Below are 24674 nucleotides of genomic sequence, written 5' to 3'. Positions count from 1 at the left end.
GTAGTACCTGCGCCCGTACGTAAACATAGATTTTTTCAACTATGCGGATTTCGCAGCTTCGGCTTCCGCTGACTGATTGATTTCAGATAGCAGCAAAGTGCCTGCCCGAACGAGCTACTTTAGGGCCTCCTGTTTGGGATTTCAAGATTGTCCACATGATATGGTTGGTTTTCAGTGTCCCCTATAAGGTAAGGAGATCTTCTTTTCGGGGATGGCGCTGTCAGGTCAAAGTACGTATTTAAGGATTGCCTCTCCATGATAGATGTCTTCCTCCTAATTTTCCAATAACAAATTCAAATAGGCTTGACCCTTCTGCTTGGGTTATTTGTGACTGCTGGACCCTTCGCATAATCATTGATTATTGACTTCTCCGTAATCGAACCTGCCATCGACCCCTGTTGATAACCTGTCCTTGTAACTTTCGCCCTGCTATTCCCACTCTGATAGAAGCCTTCTTTCTTCAACCTGCGAAAAAAAGCCGATAGTAGTACAGTAAGTGACGCCTTCCTCTTCAGCGGCACGCATAATTGGCTATCGTAAAGGCAGATGGACGAAAACCCGAACGAAAGAAAGCTGACTAGGAGTGCCAAACCACCTTAGTATCTTCACCCTTGCAGCCTCCGAAGAAAAGAATTCATTCAAGTGAAAGGAGCCCGCATTCCCTCTCTTTGGACTAAGTGAAGACAGTCACTTTCAAGCACTCGCGCTAAAGCTAAAGCAGAAGATGCGGCTTAGCCAGCTGCACTCTTTGATCGAACCGTCTGTTGTAAGAAGAACGCTTACCCAGGTGCTAGGAAAGGTAGTAAGGCAGCCTATCCAGAGTGAGCGCCATTGAAGGACTGGAAGCAGGCTTCACACCTTCCACAACGGCAACTACACCGTCGACTCCACAAGAACTCCAAGAAAACTCGTTCTTCTGTAGGAGCAGCATTGGCTCAGCGTGAAGGTAATGATCCTTTTGTAATTGCTTATGCGTCTAAGACTTTAGACGCTGCTCAGTCTAATTACACTACTACTGAAATAGAGCTCTTAGCTATTGTGTTCGCTCTGGATAAATTCCGAGCCTATTTACTAGGTGCTAAAGTAGTAGTGTACTCAGACCATGCAGCTCTAAAGTATTTATTAGCTAAAAAAGAGTCCAAACCAAGGCTTATACATTGGATACTGCTACTACAAGAATTTGATTTAGAAATTAAGGATAGGAATGGTAACCAGAATCTAGTGGCAGACCACTTGAGTCACCTTGAGCACATTAAGGATACCTCCACTCCTATAGATGATAATTTCCCATTTGACAACATACAAGTAGTATCTGAAGTAGTCCCTTGATATGCGCCTGTAGCTAATTATCTAGTTAGCACACTTTTCCTCCAAATTTTACTATGCATCAAAGAGACAAGCTGAAAAGCGAGTCCAAATATTATATATGGGATGATCCGTATTTATGGAGGTGTGGTGCTGACCAGGTAAGTAGATGGTGTGTGCCTCAATCAGAATTCCAGTCCATTTTAGAGGCTTGCCACTCATCTGAGAGTGGAGGACATTTTGGCCCTCAAAGAACAGCTAGAAAAATTCTAGACTGTGGATTCTGGTGGCCTACTCTTTTTAAAGACGCTGCTGAATTTTGTAAATCTTGTTCCCCATGCCAAAGGTTTGGTAATATATCCAAGAGGGATTAGATGCCTCAACAGATTATGATTTTCTGTGAAATATTTTACATTTGGGGCAATGACTTCATGGGTCCATTTCCAAATTCTAATGGTTACTTTTATATATTGTTAGCTGTAGATTACGTTTCTAAATGGGTGGAAGCAATTCCTACCCACACTGATGATGCTAACACCATTTTTTCCTTTGTTAGAAACCATATCATTTGTCACTTTGGATCACCACGAGCAATCGTGAGCGATCAAGGCACCCATTTTTGTAACAGGAGACTAACAAGATTACTGAAAAAGCATGGGATAATTCATAAAGTGGCAATAGCCTACCATCCCCAGACTAACGGGCAAGCCGAGGTGTCTAACAGAGAGATAAAGCGTATATTGCAGAAGATAGTCAAACCTCATAGAAGAGACTGGAGCACCAGACTACAAGATGCACTCTAGGCATACAGAATGGCATACAAGACACCCATTGGGATGAGTCCCTTCCGCTTAGTTTACGAAAAAGCCTGTCACCTCCAAGTTGAGGTAGAGCACAAAGCCTTTTGGGCAGTGAAGGAGTGTAACATGGAATCTGAGAAAGCCGGAGCTGAAAGAAAGTTGCAACTGTAGGAATTAGAAAGCCTTCGCCTAGAAGCTTATGAGAACTCCAGGCTTTACAAGGAAAAGATGAAGGTTGTGCATGATAAGCACATCAAGAGGAGAGAGTTCCAACCTGGAGACTTAGTCCTCCTTTACAACTACAGATTGAGGCTCATGCCAGGCAAGTTGAGATCAAGATGGGAGGGTCCTTATAGAGTAGAGAAGGCTGAACCATACAGAGTTTTCCACCTGAGTCATCCTTCAAGCTCTGAATTCATCAAAGTTAATGGACATCGCTTAAAGCTATATCATGGTGAGAAGATGAAGAAAAACAAGGAGCTAGAGATCTTCCTGTTGGAGGATCCACCAACAACAGAAGACTGAGTTAGTGGAGCGTCCAACTTAAGGACGTTAAAGCAAAGTGCTGGGCGGGAGACAACCCACCATGGTATGATCGTTCCTTTCTCTCTTCTTACTTTTCTTTTTCAATAACTCTTCTCAGTATTAGTGCATATAGTTTGCATTTGCATATTGCATATAAAAAAAGAGAAAGAGGCACGCGTCGTTTGTGCCCTAGGAAGAAAAGCGAATTTTACGAAGAGTCACGCAAAAGCGCGGCTGGAGGCGTGCCTTTGGCACAAATTGATCCACGCGACCACGTGCCCAACGCGTCCGCGTCCTGTGGGAAAAATGTCTCCCACGCGTCCGCGTCAACCATGCAAACGCGTGCCCTAGAAATCGACGTAAAAAAGGGGTGTATGGCAGAATATTAGGCTGGAATGGTGCTAGACGCATAAGCCCTACCACATGAACACGTGCCTCACGCGTCAACGTCATTTTTCAAAGTTTGGCCATTCACGCGATCATGTCCACCACGTGAACGCGTAACCCTAAAATTTGGCAAAAATAAGTTCGAACAGAAAGTTGCGCAAACGCAAGGCAGCCCTCGCGCCACTAGCACAAATCATGTCACGCGAACGCGTGACCGACGCGTCCGCGTCACTCCATATAAGTGTTATTCGCGCGAATGCGTGACACACGCGTCCGCGTCGCCTGCGCCGCACAACTTATCCAGATCAGCCAAAATATCTTATCTTTTCTTCCCCAAATCCTAATTTTTCTTCCCCCTTCTTATTTCTTTCTTCCCCCTTCTCCCTTCTTCCTTCTTCCTTCTTTCTCACTTTCTACCTCCTATTTCTCACTACCATCATCAAGGTCTTATTTTTCTTTTTCCCTCCTTACTTTTCTATTCTTCTTCTTATTTTTATGTTTTCTCCTTCTTTTTCTTTTTCCTTTCGTTATCTATGTTTTTCTTTTTCTTTTTTCTTTTTATACCCTTTTTATTGGTGTTGGAAATTTATTTGGGTCATTATTCTCTATATTTTGCTTGTGGATTACTAGGAATTGTTTGACAATTATATATTACTTTTTTTAGGGTTGCCTTCATGTTCAATTTAATACTTTCCATAACTTATTTCCCATGCATGCTATGTGTTTGTGAAAACGCCCGTATGGCATTGTGCACTATTTTTAGATTTCTTTTATTCTACTACTCTAAATGCTTGCTTTTCACAAAACCCTTTTTATATTTTATTAATTAAATATAATTGTTCTTACAAACATATTGTTAATTTGAAAGACTTGGTAATCTAACTTGGACATTGAATGCTTGATCTATGCTACTCATGCCTTTTCCGGCATGCCAATAAATACCTTGCATTTAACTGTCATCACATGCACTTGCTATATTTTCATTTATGACTTTCCACATGTAGTCATGACCATGTGTTAACGTCATTCTTCTTTACTATGCATTGATTACCACCTTTCCCATTCTCTTTCTTGCTCTAACCCTTGAAGTTTTAACGTCCTTACTCTTTCCCTTTCAGGATGGTCACCAAGAAAGGAAATGAGAAAGCTACTCCCAAACCACCAGCAAGGAGAGGAACAAAAAGAGCTTAGTGGTAGAGCCATCTTCAACTGCAGTTAAGCCCTCAACAAAAAGAATTAAGAGGATTATAAAGGTCGATGAAAAAGAGAAAGCCTTCCCGGCAAAGGACACTGCGCGATTTCCCAACCGCTACTGTGAGCAGATGTTCCCCATCCTGGCAGAAAGGAATTACAACAACGAATACCTTCTTATCCTCCTGACCTGTATTGCTGAATTTGTTGAGCCACGAATTAAACAAAGACACTGAAGATTCCTACAGAGACAGCCACGGCAGGTTAATCTTTCATTGGTTATTGAATTCTACTCCAATTTTCACTTGCCAACCCTGCAGTCTGTTTATGTTCATCAAAAACAGGTCCCCATTACAGAAGAGGCCATTCAATGAGCTCTAGATCTTCCCCATGCTCCAGAAAGATTGGACACATTCCAAGAAGCTTCACTCAAGCACCAGACATACCAATTCGACTAGGACACTGTTCTCAGCATTATCACACAACCTGACAGCAGATGGATTTATGGATACCATCATTCCCGACCTAAGGGAATATCGGCTTCCGTACTTACCTTGGAGGCTCGCGTATGGGCACAGATTATGTCCTATTACGTCTTTCTGAGCTTTCATGAGTCCTCCAGCACTGCAAACATGGCCGTTCTACTATGGTGCATCCTTACAGACCAGCCTCTAAACTTACCAAGACACATCTGGAATGCCATAAGACACGGTCTCAGATCTTGTCTCAGCAGCCGGAGTCTCCTACAGAGCTGGGGACACCAACCACCACTACCAGCCAGTCCGCAGAACAAGCTGCAGACATTCCCCCTTCCACACCACAAGCACTTTCAACAAGTCAGCTACTCCATCAAATACTGGAGAGGATGGACTGGCAAGACCAGAAAGTGAAGCTACGAGAGCGCCGCAACCAGTGCCAATTCAAATACCTCAAGGAGCTACTCACAGGCAACCACAGACCTGACAACGACCCAGACACTCTAGACTCCACTTCCTTTACCAGCACAGGGAGCCATGACGGTCCCGACTGTGGAAATAGTGCTACCAGCCCTCCTTTGTTCCTGACAGATGGCACCGAGGACGGTGCAAAGCCTTAAATGTGGGGAGGTCGGTCAGTACCTGACTTCCGGAGGTAATTTCTCTTCCTTAACACCAATAAAATAGAATATTTAGTTAGTTTTTCTTTTGTTTAGAATAGGATAGATTGCATAGTAATAGGTTAATTGCATGCATGTTCTACTTGATTGAAAAGATAATAAGTTTCTTCTAAGACCCAAATTTTTTGTTTTTTTACTAATTCAAATCAAAACCTTTATGTTAAATTTGTTTGGAGTTGTAATTAGAACATGGTTTTCGAGTTAAAGAACACACAACCTGTGAGACTTTAAGCCTAAATACATGGTTATAATATTTAACCATAAATATTTTATTCTTGTGTGTTTACTTCTTTATTATTGTATTTTGAATTTTGTTTTATCCTATATGTCCAATGTTAATGTGTTATATGCATGCATATGATTGAGGCCACTATTTGTTTAGCTCACTTATCCCAAATAAGCCTACCCTTTAAATTACCTTTGTTAGCCACTTTGAGTCGTTTTAATCCCATTTGTTCCTCATTTTACCATATTACTAGCCTTAAGCAGAAAAACAATTAAATATCCCAATTGAATCTTTGGTTAGCTTAAGATAGAAATTGTGTGTTAATTGAGTATGAAAAGATTGTGGGAACAAGGGTTAATAAAGGAATGTGTCATGATAAAATAATGGGAATTTGAGTACCTACTCAAGTGAAACTATAAAAGAAAATTAAAAATCTATGTGCATTGATAAGCTATGTTATTTTCATGTTCAATATATATATATATATATATATATATATATATATATATATATATATATATATATATATATTTAGTAAATAAGGGGACAAAATTACCCCAATGCTAAGTTAAAGTTCAACAATCAATGCACATGTGATGAAATTAAAATAAAGGTTGATGCATGAGTATGGAATGTGAAAAGGAAATTCTGGGTAGCTAGGTATGAAATTTGAAGTTATATAGAATATACATATATGATTAGGTGAAAGCTTGGGTTAATTAAAGATTTAATTTATAAGCTCACTTAGCCATATATACGCTTACCCTTACCTTAGCCCCATTACAACCTTGTAAAGACCTCATGATGTTTGTATTGGTACATTAAATGTTGTTGATTGGTTAGGTGATGAACAAAAATTAGAAAGCATGATTAGAGAAGAATAGAGTGATTACCCTATACACTAGAGAGATTAGAGTGCACACACACCATCAGTGAGGGTTCAATGCTTGATTCTATGTCTCCTGCTTTCACGAGCTGTCTTCTTACAAATTTACTTGCTTTTACTATATGATTTAAACTAGTGGAATCTACTCTATGTTTTATCTTAGAGAATTTATTTGTTTTTAATCAGATAGACAAAATCATATAGTTGCATTCATATATATAGGTTGCATTGCATTGCATGAGTCTTACATGTCCCTATTCATTCATATCTATCTCCTTCAACTAAGCATGAGGACATGCTAATGTTTAAGTGTGGGGAGGTTTATAAACCATTATTTTATGATTTATCTTGTGTTTAATTGTGTGGTTTTATCAAGGAGTAACGTATCGTTTTTGTCCCTAACGTTTGGAGTAAGTCCCAAAGTTATCCCTAACGTTTCAATCATCCTATTTAAGTCCCCAACGTTTCAAAATTGATTCAATGTTGTCCTGCCATTAGGGATCCGTTAACAGAATTGACGGCGGGACAAAATTGAGACGATTTTGAAATGTTAGGGACTTAAATAGGACGAAAACGTTAGGGACAAAAATAATACATAAAAATAAATTTTAATTTAATTTTATCTTTCAATAGTATTAATTTTTTACTGTACATATTCAATTATTTTTTAATTACATCTAAATAAATTACACTTAATCACATTACTTTCTTTTTAAATAAATTTATTTTTTTTATAATTTTAAAGAATTTTGATACATTAGAGACAAAATGTATAATTCATATTTTATTGTATATATATTATTTTTTTTCTTTTCTGTAAGTTTATATACTAGTCATTTTACAAATATTTCATGATAACTAAAAATCTTTAAGAGTCAAATTATAAAAAAAATAATTTATTTAAAATGAAAGTAATATGATTAAGTGTAATTTATTTAGATGTGATTAAAAAATAATTAAATACTATGTATAGTAAAAAATTGATATTATTCAAGGATAAAATTAAAATTTATTTCTATGTATCATTTTTGTCCCCAATATTTTCGTCCTATTTAAGTCTCTAACGTTTCAAAATCGTCTTAATTTTGTCCCGCCGTTAATTCTGTTAACGGATTCTTAATGGCAGGACAACATTGAGTTAGTTTTGAAACGTTAGGGACTTAAATAGGACGATTGAAACGTTAGCGACAACTTTGGGACTTACCCCAAACGGTGGGGACAAAAATGATACTTTACTCTTTTATCAAGCCTTCACCCACTTATTCATATGATTTGCATGTATTTATAATTCCTTCCTAAATTTTTGCTATGTTTGAAAACTTTCTTCTTAGAGATCTTTTAATTATGTATTTTAATTCTCCTCTATACCATTCGATGCCGTGATCCGTGTGTTAAGTGTTTCGGGCTTCATAGGACAGGAATGGCTTGGAGAATGGAGAGGAAGCTTGCAAAAATAGAAGGAACACAAGAATTGAGGAGATGACCAGTGAGAAGCGACGCAGACGCTTGGCTCATGCGAGCGCACAAAATGGAGGAAATCGCAGCGACGCGCTCGCGTGCCTGATGCGAACGCGTGGATTAGAAGCTGCACGAGTGACGCGCACGCGGGGACGATGCGTACGCATGACTAGGAAAACGCTGAATGATGCGCACGCGTGGACGACGCGTACGCGTGACATGCGCGATCTGCAAAATTAACAAAATTTGCTGGGGCGATTTTGGGCCGTGTTTTAACCCAATTTTCGGCCCAGAAACGCAGATTAGAGCCAGGGAATATGCAGAGACCAAGGGGGGATGACACATTACGACAATTCTTAGTTTTAGATCTCATTTTTACTCCTCCTCTAGGTTTTCTCTCTACACATTCATAGTTCTTAGGATTTTGTTTTTATTGCTTTTTGGATTGGGATATTGAGAAGAGTTGTTAACTCCGCAAGACTTCATCACTCTAGTTTGTTTTCTCTACTTTTCACTTACTCTTTCATATCCTTAATTTGTTTAGAGTTACAATTGGATTATTTTTAGAACTTAATAATACAAGAACTATTTTTATTTTTAATTGATCTTTTTTATTATTGTTTATCATGTCTTTTTTTATTTCCCTTTTTTATTTTGTGAAGTTTACAATCATGATAATAGAGTAGTTCTCTAACTTGATTGGGAGTTGATTGAAAGGAGAACCTTGAGTTGGAATGCTCAAGAGTAAAATTGTAATTGGGTTTATTGTTGGATGGCTCTCTAGTCACTGACACTAATCTTTCCCAAGGGAGAGGATTAGAACTTGTGAATAGAAGTAGACTTCCAACTTACTTGACTTTCCTCTACCTGGTAAAGGATAACTAAGTAGAAACAACCTTCAATTATCAATTGATCTTGGGAGAACTCCAACAAGGATAGAACTTCCGATTGATCTACTCCCGGTCAAGATTTTTATTTAAATTACATAAATTCTCTGATTTAATTTCCTATGTATCAAACTCAAAACCATTTTGGAAAACCTCTGATTAATAAAATAGCACATCTTTCTGCAACTCGTTGGGAGATGACCTGGGATTCATACTCCCAGTATTTTAATTCTAATTTTGTGACAACCCTTCTAAATTGATAAGTGGATTTTTGTTGGTTAAGAACTGTACTTGCAACGTATAACGTATCTCTCACATTAATTTCTTAATCTGCCAATTTCCGCCACGTCAGACACCCCTTATAAAAGCTTTGTAAGAGGTGCAGAAGTGGATTTTAGTCCAAAAGCTATCATGAAGGCTCTGGACTTAAGGGCATGAGAGGATAAACATTGAACCGGATTGTGATGAAATAGTCGGTGATATTTGCAATGTAGGAACTGACTGGGTGAGACATGCTAAGGGAGCACCAAAGTTCCTCAGGAGAGGGGATCCCACTCCAAAAGCCAAGGCATGGTACGAGCTTGTCAAGAGATCCATCCTAGCCACTGTGAACACCTCAGAGGTTAATGTCAAGCGAGCCATTTTGGTACATTGTATTAAGGTAGGAGGGGAGATTAAGGTTCACGAGCTTATTGCTAATGATATTCAAAGAGTTTCTGAAAAAATGCTCCTCTAAATCTTGGCTTCACTACCCAAGTACCATCATCCGCTTATGCATGAAGGCTAGGGTACCTTTGGAAGATATAAATCATGTTTGGCTACTTCCAGGCATGCCAATCACCCTTGACTCAACAACCAAGAAGGCCAAACAAGGGAAACAGAATAGAGGAACAACAAGTAGAGGAATTACAAGGAGAGGAGCAACAGCAAGAAAGAGAGCAACCAGAGGAACAACCAGCTCAAGCCGCAACACATGACTCTCTAGATATGAGTGAATTGTATAAAACCATTGAAGAGATTTCAAGGCAATTTTGGCAAAGTCAAGAACAATAGAAGCATTTCGAGTTTGTCCTCATAAATCAACAAAAGGATATGAGGGAGAAAATAGTGGACCAACAGGATGAGCAATACTCCAAACTCTCTCAATCCATCAACCAAGTAACCGAGAGGCAAGACCGGTTAGAGAGGCACATGCACTACAAGAAAATGGAACATTTGTAACAAAAAATTTGTATCAAATTTAAAATTGTTACAAATTATGGTTTTTTTGTAACAATAATTAGTTATTGTTACAAAATAAGAATATTTTGTAACAACAAGAAAATTTGTTACAAAACATTTGAATATTTTGTAACAACGTCATTTCTTTTGTTACAAATTATGTTGGCTTTCGTATCAAATTGTTAATTTGTTGCAAAATATTATAATATTTTGTAACAAAAGATTATATTGTTGCAAAAGTTCAAAACATTTTATAACAAAATATCTATTTGTTTCAAAAGCTCTAAATATTTTGTAACAAAAAATTAATTTGTCACAAAATATAATATTTTTGTAACAAGTTATTTATTTGTCACAAAATTCAAAGATTTTTTATAACTAATAAAAAATTTGTTTTAACATATTAAATGTAAGACTTCAAATTTTTGAAAATTAACATAATGATTTATTTATGATTTATTATATTTATTTAAGATTTTATATTCAAAAAATTATTTTACTAATAATATTTAAATTAATTTAATGATACTTTGAGATTAAAATTACTTTAAAAATTAAATAATAAGTTATTTATAATTTATTATATTTATTCAAAATAAATTTTTAGAGATTTATATATTAAACGAGTTTTTTCTCATTTATAATTTAAAGTTTTAGTAATTGAAAAAAATATAAAAAATTTATACAATTTAATTTAAATATTTGATATTTTTGAATTTAATACTTTAAATTTTTTGAAGAAAAAATTAACTTGATTATCTCCAATTTTATCTTAATTAGTATTTATTTAAAAATAATTATAAATTAATAATAAAATAGTATTTCAAGAATAATTAATTTAATTACTCTAATTCTTAAAATTAGCATATTTATTTAAAAATAATTTAAGATTTTATAGTTAAATAATATCTCTATATAATTATTATTAAATTAAAATTAATTTGCAATTACTATATTGACCTTATTTGTTATTAAAAATACAAAGAATTTTTGTAACTAAAAAAAATTATTTTAAAATATTTATATCTTTAAGATAATTTTATTTTGTTTTAAAAATTTAATTTTTTAAAATATTATTTGTATTAATTAATTATTTTTTATAAAAAATTCAAGTTTAAATGATTAATTTTTAAAAATGGTATATATTATTTTATATTTTTTTATAAAACTAATATATAATTTTTACTAATTGTAATCCTCACTTTCACTCTTCATTCTACCGCTCGCTGGGTCACCCTCCTTCTCCCTCGCTTTTTTTTTTATACCAAAGATAGAAAGATTTGAACGTGCGATCTCTTAGATGAGTATGAGAAGACTATACCATTTGAGTTATAACTCATTGGTGGTCACATTCCTTCTCTTATTTAAAATAAATTTATAACAAATATTATTTTTTTATTTTATTACCACTCTAAAATTTAATATATTTTTACATTAAAATAAATTTTTAAAAACTTCCTTAAAAACAAAATATAGAGTTCTGATTTTTTCCTTCTCTATATTAAAATCCTAAACCCATCATAACCCAACACTCATTATTAAGCCTGTAAAATCTCTAATTGTTAAAAAATAAATTATAAATTATTTATAATTTATTATAGTTATTCATGATTTTATTTTTAAAAAATTATTTATCAAAAAGTAATTAAATCAAAGTGATAAAATTAATTATTTAATTAAAATTACCAAATTTCAATTTATCCAAAAATTTCTAATTTTACATTTTCTCCAAAAACAATTCCTAATTCTCAAATTAAAAATTCTAACTCTAATTTTATCCTAACCCTATCCACACCCACCCACTCACTCACTCACTCACTCACTCACCTTAACCCTAAACCCTTGTACCCGCCACACCCCCCTTTCCCCAAATACACACACAAAACACAAAAACACACACACACAGCAAGAGAAAGGGAAGAACAGAGAGGAAAAGAAAGGAAAAAAGGGGGAAGCTAGAATCAGAGAGCAAGAGAAGGAGAGCGAGAAGAGGGAGGATGGCACCGGTGGGCATCACTGCCGCCGCGCCGTCGTGTCGCCGTCATGAAGGAGGACACGTTGAGCGAGAAGAAGAGCTCCGCGAGGAAGGAGCGCTACTGTGCCTCCATTGCCGCCGTTAGTTTGCGTTCTGCTGTCGCGAGGAAAGTTGCCGCCGTCGTTGTCTTCATCGCGAGCGGGTCGTTACCAGCTTCCACCGTCGTCGCATATCCCATCACGAACGACGCTGAGGACGCACAGGAGAGATAGACGCGTGGAGATTGGAAGACGGAGGAAAAAGGAGGAGGCGATGTTCACCCTGCTGCGCCCAGTCGCCGTTCATGGAGTCACCGTCGTCGCCGCTGTTAGGGGTTGCGTCACTGAGCCCCTGTCACCGGAAAACAACGCTGCTTCGCCGGGATTCACTACCGGTAAGGGCGTTCTCCCCTCTGATTTTGATTTCCTTTAATTTTTGGGAATATTGTTGTCTTTGATTTTCGTCAGGAGCTTTGGATAGGAAGGAAGGGCAAGCTCAAGGGAGTTGAGGAGCAGCTAAGATTGCTTAGGAGCTCTATTGTCATAACCAAAAAATTTTTAGCCACTAACATAACTTGTTTTATAGAGGTATGCAAATTTGTCTTGTTTTGTTTAGATGGATGCATGTGGTAGTGGAATTGAGGTGAGTGGTTTCTGAACTTTTGAATGTGACCCTTAATGAGTTTTCAAGATCTGTTAAAAAAAGGGTAGTCAACTTTCTAAGTGTATATAACTCCCAAATCGCAATTGCTTTTCACTTGGATCCAACTTTAGAACTCATGAATTTCATATGCAGTATTGAAAGAATAAGCAAAATTTTCTGCATCTATTTGTTTGTTATCTATAGATTTATTAAGGAACGAAAGGAAAAGGATCCAGATGTTGAGATTGTAGTTGCTTATTGAGTTCTACTTTCTATTAAGAAATTGACCATAAGGGGGATATTTGTGTTTCTTATTGAGTTCTATTTTCTATAGTTAGTTGCATCTCTAATTTCTTTATTCTCTTTTCTTATGCAGCCATACCCATATTTGTTGTTGCGCAACAAGGAATTTCCATCGGGAATATGTCTCTCATAGAATGCTTTAATCCGTGTGTCTATGTATATATGTTCTCTAAGCAACTTCTGCAAAAATTATTTATTGGAATTTGGAATTGTTTAGTTTTGGCAATTGGACTTTCTTCAGCAATTTCTTTAAACGAGTACCATAGGAGGAGCATTCGATTATTGGATTTTGATAAACGAGTGAGGTATTTAGAGGCAGCGGGTAATAGCGTATTTCTTTTGTCAACGTTTCAAGGAAAACACTGACACTACAAAAAAAAGGCCTATGGCCACGGTAAAAAACCGTGACCATAGCTAGTAAAAAGGGTGACTATAGATCTATGGTCACGGATTTGGACCTATGGTCACGGTTTTTTACCGTGGTCTATTCTCTCGTGGCTATAGGCCTATGGTCACGGTTTTTTGAGCTATGGTCACGGTTTTTATGGTCACGGTTTCAATTTTCAAAATCTGACACTTTAGGCCACGTTTTTTTACCGTGACCATAGGTTAATCTATGGTCAGGGTAAAAAACCGTGACCATAGCCTTATCTATGGTCACGGTTTTCACCGTGACCATAGCCTCTATGGTCACCCCTCCTTAAAACCGTGACCATAGATAAGGCTATGGTCACGGTTTTCACCGTGGCCATAGCCTCTATGGTCACCCTTCCTTAAAACCGTGACCATAGCCCTATCTATGGTCACGGTTTTTCACCGTGGCCATAGACTCTATGGTCACCCTCCTTAAAACCGTGACCATAGCCTATCTATGGTCACGGTTTTTCACCGTGGCCATAGCCTCTATGGTCACCCCTCCTTAAAACCGTGACCATAGATAGGGCTATGGTCACAGTTTTTCACCGTGACCATAGACTCTATGGTCACCCTCCTTAAAACCGTGACCATAACCCTATCTATGGTCACGATTTTTCGCCGTGACCATAGCCTTATCTATAGTCACCCTATTTTAAAACCGTGATCATAATTTATTCTATTTTTTTAGATTTATTTTTTTAAAGCATAATCAGATCCCAAAATTATGATAATCACAAAATAAGTCTAAAAAGAAAAAATTCAATAAATCTAAATCATAAAATTTACATTATAAACTATATATTTTTTTAGTCCAAACAAGACAAATTAAAATATGGTATACTTTATCCATTACATGTAATACCAGGTAGAAGCTATTAAAAAATTACAAAAGACATCAAAATATTATACTGTGAAAACAAAAATATTCTCTAATATAGTACATATTCTTCTCATCCTTTGAAAACCAAAAGAAAAATTCTTCTCTAATTTGTTCGCTCATCTTGGAATGTTTTTCACCTGAAACCCAAAAAAAAATTGAACAATTGATAAAAATTAGTTAGAACATGACAAATTACATTAAAAAAACACACAATCACATTAGAGTATTGGACACACAAGATCTGGAAAATCTGAAACAGTTGATCTCTTTGTTTGACTTTGAAGCAGACAGCAGATTCAATGCATGTTTGATTTTTGTAAACTAATTAATTAAGACTATATAAGAACGTTTATAGTTGTTAATAAAATATATATCAAGATAGAGATAGTGTTAAATTATACTCAGTTATGCTTACAATAAAAGACCAAGAATTTAATACATGTTCAAGGGAAGACTCCAACACAATTGTTAATGTTGCAGTAACATGACCATGAGTCTACAGTTTTAACATTTCTCAGATAATTAGTCACCTATTAGCTAAGTACAAGTTCAAATTGATCTAAACCTCATGCAATTTCTAAGGTGCAGACTTAACTCCCAACGAATAATTGCTTACTTCCCTATACATCGCTCGGATTATTTTCTTTAACACCTAAAAATATAGAAAACTTTCAAATATAATAAATAATAAAATATATTCAATTTAACCAATTTTCTACTCAGAAGAAAATCGAATATACTTAACCAATACAACACAACCATTGAAGCTAAAGACTTTGATTAATTAAAGGAAAAGGGCTAGAAAAAGAGAACAGAGAATGATACCTTCAATTTCAGCAAGGTCAGCTACTATCTTGAAGAATTCCAAGCCTTTGGTGAAAGTCTTTACTTTCCATGTCCTCTTCGATTTTATTATATCACAGTTATATGTTCTCCATTATTGTTTTTCATAAAAAGGAAATAATTGTGTGCAGTTATATACAAGTGAACATAATTCCTCCATTGAGAATCAAACAACGTTCCCAAGATAACCACTAATTTGGAAGCAATTTGAAAGAATTTATGCTCACAAACTTACTGACCTCTATTTTCTTTAACTTCATGTAAATCTTATCCTGTTAACTAGTTCTAATTATCAGAAGATGATCATGATTCTTGAAGAAATCTCAATTCTCGGCACTCAGCAGATATTGCAAGTCACTACAAATTGGTTTTCACTATTCCACATGATAAGAGATTCATGCATTCAATAGCAAAACACATGATCAATTAATACTTTCATGATGACAACAATAATAATAATAATAAAACAATAACAACAACAACAAATAAATAAAAGAAAGTGGTGTGAGAAAGCTCAAGACTTGACATACTCATCATTTCCAAGTTCTCAATCTGTTTCTTCAGCTGTTCAGGATCTTTCTTTAGAATTTTCACTTCCCTCACCTTCTTCCTTTCCTTCTTATTCTATTAAGCAAAAACAAAAGAACAAATAATTATAACTCAATTAAAATAAATAAGTAAGCAAGAACTTCGTAATAACAAAAATCTCAGTAGATAAAGCTGGGTTTCATTGAAGCAGCTACTAGGGTTAGAAAGAAATACCCCTATGTCTATCATCATGACTTCCCCTTCAATTTGTACAGCGGCTACTTGCATTATAGTTTTTCAACTAATTAGGGTACATATTGAAAAAAAAATACGAGAAAAGAGTGAAGAATTACCCTTTTCAATTCCATAACCTTATGTAAAGATACCTCAAAATTTTATATATATTAACAAATAAATATACCTTTATCTTCAAGCTTATCCCAATCTTCATTCCAGTCAACACCTTTATGAAATCCTCTCTAAACCTTGAACAAATCAAACACGTTACTCATTATTAACATACACACATTAATTGATTCTATTCTTTTTCACCTTGCACAGCATCTAGTTGATCAGGTGTGCAATTGCTTATGTCATCCCTGCAGTTTGCGAGCTCCACCGGTGGCGACTGGGTGCGGTGGTGGTGACGGAAATCGGCTCCCCTTCTCTCACTGGCTTCCGTCAATCTCTCTCAGCGTCGCTCTCCCTTTCTCCTCAGTTTGCGATTCCAACAACGGTGGTGGTCTCCATAGCTGCGACAACAAGGCGTGACAGTGACGGCGCAAGACAGCGCCCCTCCTCCTCTTCTCTCGCGCTGGCTTTCTCTCTTTCTCTTCTTGTCTGCAGTAGCGCTGACGAGGAACCCAGCAGCGACAACGAGCGACGGCCCGTGATGAGAGCGGCGACAGCTCCACGGCGATGAGCTGGGCGCGACGCCGGCACGCTCTTCTCCCTCTCCTTCCCTGGCCTTCTTCTTCCCCCTCGAGCTCCCCCTGTTTCTCGTTTCCTTCCCTTTCTGAATGTGTGTGTGCGTTGTGTTTTGAGTTAGGGATTGGGGAATTAAGGTTTTATTTAGGAATTTTAGAGTAACAATTTTATAAAATATTTGTGATAGAATAATAATCTAGAATTTAAATATAATATTGTAAGGATTATTTTTAGAATAGATAAAATTTTATTTATTAAGATATCTTTGAGTTTAAATAATTATTTCTAATTTAAATTATAAAGTAAACATACTAATTATATTTTATAAACCACGGTTAAATTTAAAATATCAATTACCTAAATTAAATTATATGACCTTTCATTATTTTTCTATCATAACTTTAATTTTGATTTATATAAAATAACTAATTAAAATAAAAGTTGTACATAAATGTTAATTAACTTAAATCTAAAGTATTTACAAAAATTCATTTAATCATTCCTAATCTCTAACTCTAAGAACTCAATTTAATAAATAAACCATAATTTATTCATAATAGAAATTTTTTAAATTTAATTATATAACACTTTCATTATTAAGTTATTAAATCATTTTTTATGTTATTAAGTTTTAAATCTTTTTTTAATTTAAAATTAATAGTATTCAACTTAATTTTTTATTTATAAAATTAAATTTAAAATTTTTTAATATTTAAAATAAATCATATAAAATTATTATTAGTTTTTAATTATTAAAATTTTTAAAAGATAAAATATTTAAAATTATAAAAAATACATAAAAAACTTAATTAATTTAAATTCAAATGATTAAAACTATGACCAAAGACCCCTTTAGGTCACCCCCCAAAACCGTGACCATAGACCTTTTTAGGTCACCCTTTTGAAAAACTGTGACCATAGACACTTTTTAGTCACTGTAAAGAATCGTGACCATAGAACCCTTTAGGTCACGCCCCAAAACCGTGACCATAGACCCTTTTAGGTCACCCTTCCAAAAAATCGTGACCATAGATCCTTTTTTGTCACTGTAAAAAACCGTGACTATAGATACCTTTAGGTCACCCCCAAAACTGTGACCATAGACCCTTTTAGGTCACACCCCAAAACCGTGACCATAGACCCCTTTAGGTCACCCTTTTTTGAAAAACCGTGACCATAGCCCCTTTTTGGTCACTGTAAAAAACCGTGACCATAGACCCTTTTAGGTCACCCCTAAAACCGTGACCATAGACTCTTTTAGGCCACCCTCCAAAACCGTGACCATAGACCCCTTTAGGCCACCCCCCGAAACCGTGACCATAGACCCTTTTAGGCCACCCTCAAAACCGTGACCATAGACCCCTTTAGGTCACCCCCCAAAACCGTGACCATAGATCCCTTTAGGTCACCCTTTTTTTAAAACCGTGACCATAGCCCCTTTTTGGTCACTGTAAAAAACCGTGACCATAGATCCTTTTAGGCCACCCCCCAAAACCGTGACCTTAGACCCTTTTAGGCCACCCCCCAAAACCGTGACCATAGACCCTTTTAGGCCACCCCCCAAAACCGTGACCATAGACCCTTTTAGGTCACCATTTTTTGAAAAACCGTGACCATAGACCCTTTTTGGTCACTGTAAAAAACCGTGACCATAGACCCCTTTAGGTTACCCCTTAAAACCGTGACCATAGACCCTTTTAGGCCACCCTTTTTTAACAAACTGTGACCATAGGTACTCTATAGTCACTCTTTCAAAAAAAACCGTGACCATAGCTTTTTTTTTTTGGTCACCCTAAAAAACTGTGACCATAAAGGGTCTATGGTCACGGTTTTTTACCGTGACCAAAAAAACCGTGGCCATAGACCCAAAATGTTGTAGTGTGATGATGGTACTTCCGTATTATTTTATGGAACTGTTATCTACAACTAGCACTTGACTATATGGTCTTTCTTATTTAATTCATTTGTTTGGTTTAATTTCTTGAAATTGAAACATAACAAAACGGGTACCATACTTTGTACTTTTTCTCTCAATACTTTGTATGCAAATTTATCTTGTTTTGTTTAGATGGATTCATGTGATAGAAAATATTGTGTGATCATAACAAACTTCAATTGTTTTTCACTTGGAACCAATTTGAGTAGTTTGGTTTATAAGCCTAGTTGTCCCCTATGAAGTTTCAAGTCATTTGGTTCAATAGATAAAATTGTATGATTTTTGAAGTAAGCTTTTTGGGCAAAAAATATGTAAAAATTAATAAATTTGTACATTCTTGTTTTAATTGTAGTATGAAGTTAAAAACCCTAGTAGTTCACCATAAACTTTTAGTTATATGATAATTTTTATATGAATTTACTAAGTGATTGTACTTTCTATGCTTTTTTATTGTGGCACCCTATTGTAGTAGCAACTTGTGAAATTCCTATAAAGTTTCATATTAACCTGATTGAGTTGGAACCAAATCTGGTCTAAGAATGTGACCCGTAGAGCATCCTCACTAGAGTTTGGAACATAAGAAGCACTCTGTGAATTTTTAAAAATTTTGAGAAGTAGGGTTGTACTTTGAAACATTATTGATTTGATTTGAATTTAAGCTAGTATTTTTTGGTTGGTGAACTTTTTAGGTGTGTGGCAGTTGTGTGGTACTTATTAGAAGTTTCTCCATGAGAAAGGAGCTGGATGAATATGATGGAGTTTGTAATTCCTTGTTCATACATGATGGAACTTGTATGAACATGATGGTGTGTGGCACTTGTGTGGCACTTATTACATTTTGGAGATTTATAATTCTTTGTTTTTCTTGTCCTATGTATCTACATTAGGGGATTCTTCAATGTGTCTTGTTAGTTTGTACTTTAAAGTTTATATGTTGAAGATTTATAAAACAATCTTAGTTAAATAAAAGATATTTGAACTATTTATATTATTATATATTATATAAATGTTGACATGTTGAGTAAATTAGTTAATATATTAATTAATTAAAAAATATAATTTCGCAAATTATCTGTATAATTTGTATTAAAAAAATTATTACAAAATAAATAGTATTTTGTAACTAAAGAAAAAAATGTTACAAAATCAAGTTATATTTTGTAACAAAATTTTATGATAGGAAAAAATATATTGTTACCAAAAATATTGTGTAGATCAAAATTCGTTATCACTTTTGTAACAACTTTTGGTTTTTTGCATCAGAAAAATTTGTTACAAAATATTACTTTAAATTGTAACAGTTCCATTTTTTGTTACAAAAATTTTTTGTAACGGGACATACCGCAACGACCCCTTTTTTTGTTACAAAATCCTTTTGTTTCAAAATTTTGATTTTTTGTAACAATTTTTTTTGTTACAAATATTGTTTTTTCTTGTAGTGATGCAAGAGCTTGCCCAACATCACATTGATGGCATGAATGCATTCAAGGAGTTTACTACTCTTCATAATGCAAGATATGATAATCAACATGATTATGACATGAATACTCAGACCAAGCTCAACTATGCAGCGGAACACTTTCCTACTCTCAACTCAGAAATTCCAGGGTATGATGAGTACCTTAAAATACGAGGTGACTTGGAAATAGAGAGAGCATTACGCAATAATGAGGCAGTGAAGAAGAAAATGAAGAAAGCTGAATTCTGGACAAAGTTAAAAGGGAAACAAAAAGGCAAGGGAGAAACTAGCAAATAAGAGGGAGAGAAGCAGAAGAAAGGGAAGCAAGCTAAGAAGTAAAAGGTGGACTTGCTCCTTGTTTATTTTATCTAAATAAGAAAGAACATGTCCTAGTTCTTTTAGTTGGTAGTTAGTTTTTAGTATGTTGTTTTGAATTCTGTTATGTGTTTCTCTTGAACATTGTCATAAGTGCGCTAGCCTAGGTGTGTGTGCTTTACTTTCACTTTTTTTGAATATATGCCTTGTCTCCCTTTTCAATTGAATAAAAGAAAATGTTTGGAAACATGAAGTGTGATTGGTCATGATTGGTAGGAAATAGAATAAGGATAAGTGGTGGTTTATGGTTGATTGTTTAGCAAGCTCACTCATGAAAATAAAACGGTAGAATGTCCTCTATAGTATGAACTAGTTGCTGTTTATGGAACCTTTGGAAATAACAAACCTTGGAAGGAAGAAAAATAAGAAAGAAGAAAGGAAGAGCCAACGTTGGAGGCCAAGTTGGACCTTCAACGGCAGCCCCAACGTTGGCAACAAAAAAATGGAAGAAATAAAGTATAAGCTAGGCACCAATAGTTCAAGCCTTGAGACACATGCTTGTGATGTCTCTGTGCTAGGATATGCTTGGATGAATAGGTTCTAAGGAGTGTTTCAACACTTGGTAACTTGGATTAACTAATCCGGAATTACCAACCAAAAGTCCACTATCAAGACCAACCTAGTTACAAGGCATTTAATGACCCAAAGAGGTGCTGGGTACCAATGTCTCTATGATGGAATTTGAGCCAAGTGCCTGTAGTGATATGTGTTGAGGAGAGGATTGAGTTAGTAGGTCCAAGGGGTGCTTCATCACCCAACACCTTGAGCCATATGGGTTGGGAGTGTTGACTAAAAACTTATCTAAAAAGTTGCCTCAACCCAAAGCACTAAGCTATAAGCAAAAGAATAAGTTTGTGAGCAAAAAGCAAACACCAAGGGTCATGAATAACAAGGATCAGAGTAGCATCTTAGTTGGGACTTAGAGGCACATCTCACACCTTGAAATTAATAAGAGTTGAGCTGGAAATATATCTCGCATGAAACCCCATGAACCAAGTTTAATTGCATTCCAATAAGAACTTTTATCTCTCTTTGTTTTCATTCATCTTTCTCATGTTTTAGTGCTTACTTGGGGACATGCAAGATTTAAGTTTGGTGTTGTGATGTCAGGGCATCTTAGGCTAGTTTCACAAGTCTTTTTCTTTTGTTTTCATTAGATTTTATGCACTTTCTTGAGCTATAAGTAAGTATTTAGATAAGAATTACATGCATCCCTTGATTCAATCAAACTTGGTTATTTATGTATTTTTCATGAGGTTTTTATGCCAGTTTTACTTGATAATTAAATGATACAATTACCTTGTGAATTATAGCAAACTTTGATGCAAGTTTGTGTTTGATGATAGGTGGAAAGGAAGCCAAGGAAGTAAGAGCAAAAAGGGCCATGAAAAGAATCAAGAGGAAGCAACGTTGGTAGCCAAAGTTGGCTCACCAACGTTGCCTCAAACGTTGAAGGAAGAAGGAAGAGACCAACGTTGGAGCCAAAGTTGGTACTCCAATGTTAGGTCCAACGTGCATGCTAAAAGGGGTGCAAAGTCGGAGCCAAAGTTGACCTCCAACTTTGCCTCAAACATTGGCCAAAGAAAGGTTCATAGTTGGAGCCAAAGTTGGACTCCAACTATGACTCAAACTATAAAAGAAGCCAACGTTTGAGTCCAAAGTTGGACCTCAAACTACCTCAAACATTGAGTATAAAGAAAGTTCATAGTTGGAGCCAAAGTTGGACTCCAACTATGACCCCAACGTAAATCAAGAGACCATAGTTGGAGCCAAAGATGGACTCCAAGTATGGGTCCAACGTTGAGGGTAAAAGAGTGCCAACGTTGAAGGCAACGTTGGTGGTCCAACGTTCCCTCCAACGTACGTGATAAAATTCAAGGTTTGGAGATTGTGAAAATATGCAGCGACGCGTACGCGTGTATGACACGTATCCGTGGGTGTGTATTTCAGCCTATTCACGCACACGCGTAGAGCACGCATACTGATGCGTGAGCATCTTGTCTATCTTTTCCTAGTGAATTTGCATCTAATTTGTTGAGTTTGATTAAGAATTAATTATATTTTAGCCACTATGGATGCTATTTTGAGTTTTGTGCAATTTTATTTATTTTAGGTAGCATTCGGAGGGATTTGATGAAGTTTCTGCAGAGAAAAAGAAGAAACCAAAGAGATGACCAGCAAAGACCGACGCGGACGCATGGCTCACGCGACCACGCGAAATGGAGAAATTGTAATGACGCGATCGCGTGCCTGACGCGAACGCGTGTACTGGAATCTGCACAAATGATGCGAACGCGTGGATGACGCGGACGCCTCACATGCGCGATCTGCAAAAATACAAATAACGCTGGTTACGAACTTTGGGCTGTTTTGACCCACTTTCTAGCCCAGAAAACACAGATTAGAAGCTGCAGAATGGACAAATCAAGTGGTCCCCAACCATCAACTGAAGATCTGTTAATTAATTCGAATTTAAATTCAAATCTTATCTTTTAGGGAAAGAGATTATTTTTAATTTTTTATTTTAAACCTATTAGGATTAGTAATAAAGGGAAACTCTATACATTTAGGCAGGTACCAATTTGTTACCAGAACCATTATTTTTTTTTCTCTGAACCATGAGTAACTAATCCTTCATTGTTAAGGTTAGGAGCTCTGTCTATTTGTATGGATTTATTCGTTTGATCTTTCTAATTTAATTCATGTTTTGATTTATATTTCAATAATTATTTTCGCTCTTAATTTAATGAATATTGGGTGGAACGAAAGTATGACCCATGTTTTAATTGAGTTCTTGTAAAACTTGGAAAAGCTCTTTACTTGAACAGCAGCTTAAAAACATATTATACTGAATTTCTAATTGTTTGTATTTAACAAGATACGTGACATATAATCCCTCTATTTTTGGATAATTAGAATTCTTTTGGCATATAAACTAGAGATTGATCATCACCCTCTAATTGGAATTAATTGACCAAGGAATTGGCAATTAATAAATTTTAAATGAGACTAGGAAGGTCTAAGGAATTAAGGCCTAGTTACATATAGTTTGCCATGAAATTATATCTTGCATGATTAAATTAGTTAGTGATAAAAATAAATCTGGAAAATAGATAACTCTGAAACCTTAACTGCTTTCTCAACATTTTATTCCCAACTCATTGCTGCTTGCTTTCTGAAATTCTAACATTGCTCTTTAATGTTTTTGAACTTCCAACACTCTTTTCTGCTTGCCTAACTAATCCAATCAATCAATCATTGTTGCTTGATCCATCAATCCTTGTGGGATCGACCCTTACTCACGTAAGGTATTACTTGGTACGACCCGGTGCACTTGCCGGTAAGTAGTACCAAGTTTTTGGCGCCGTTGCCGGGGACTGATTGTGATTGACAACTATTAGTTGTTTGATTACTTAGATTATGCATTTTAATTTTTATTTTAATTAAATTTTGCTTTTAAATTTTCGAAAAATTTTTTTATTATTAATTCAAAAAAAAGAGAAAATAATTTTTTTTATTTTTATTATTAATTTACATTTTTTTTAGTTATTTTTTTCTTTACGTTAATTTTTCCCTTTTCATTTATTCCCCTCCCCCTTTACGCCGTACGCGTATTCTTTTTTTATTTTTTATTTATTTTATTTTCATAAAAAAAATAAAATAAAAATAATAATAAAATAAAATAAAAATATTTAATATTAATATTTTTCTTAATTTCTGAAATTAAGTTTGGTGTTGACTATTATTATTTTCCTTCCATCTATTTTATTCAATATTTTTATCTCTTTACACAGGTTACCTCACTGGGAATTCTCTGTACTCTGACGTAGAGATTCCCATTCTTTCTTGTTTTCTGGTTGTTTATGCGTAGGAACAGAGACAAAGAACATCTCTTGGACTTTGATCCTGAACCTGAAAGGACCTTCAGGCGGTGTTTACAACAAGCAAGACTTTACAAGGCTACAGAATCCACTATGGATCTCAATAATAATGCTAATGTCAATATCGCGAATCCGAATGGGGATGATCAACAAAGGAGAGTGCTTGGCTCTTATTCTACCCCTACTGCGGATCTTTATGGAAAAAGCATTGTGGTACCCCCTATTGCTGCGAACAACTTTGAGTTGAAGCCTCAACTGGTCACCCTGGTGCAACAAAACTGTCAGTATCATGGCCTTCCCCACGAAGACCCAAATCAGTTTATTTCAAGTTTTCTGCAAATTTGTGACACCGTGAAAACAAATGGAGTAAACCCAAAGGTGTACAAACACATGCTCTTCCTGTTTGCTTTGAGGGATGGAGCAAAAC

Source organism: Arachis stenosperma, chromosome 6, assembly GCF_014773155.1.
Source record: "Arachis stenosperma cultivar V10309 chromosome 6, arast.V10309.gnm1.PFL2, whole genome shotgun sequence".
In the NCBI taxonomy this organism is placed as follows: domain Eukaryota; kingdom Viridiplantae; phylum Streptophyta; class Magnoliopsida; order Fabales; family Fabaceae; genus Arachis; species Arachis stenosperma.
Note: the sequence above shows the minus strand (reverse complement) of the source record.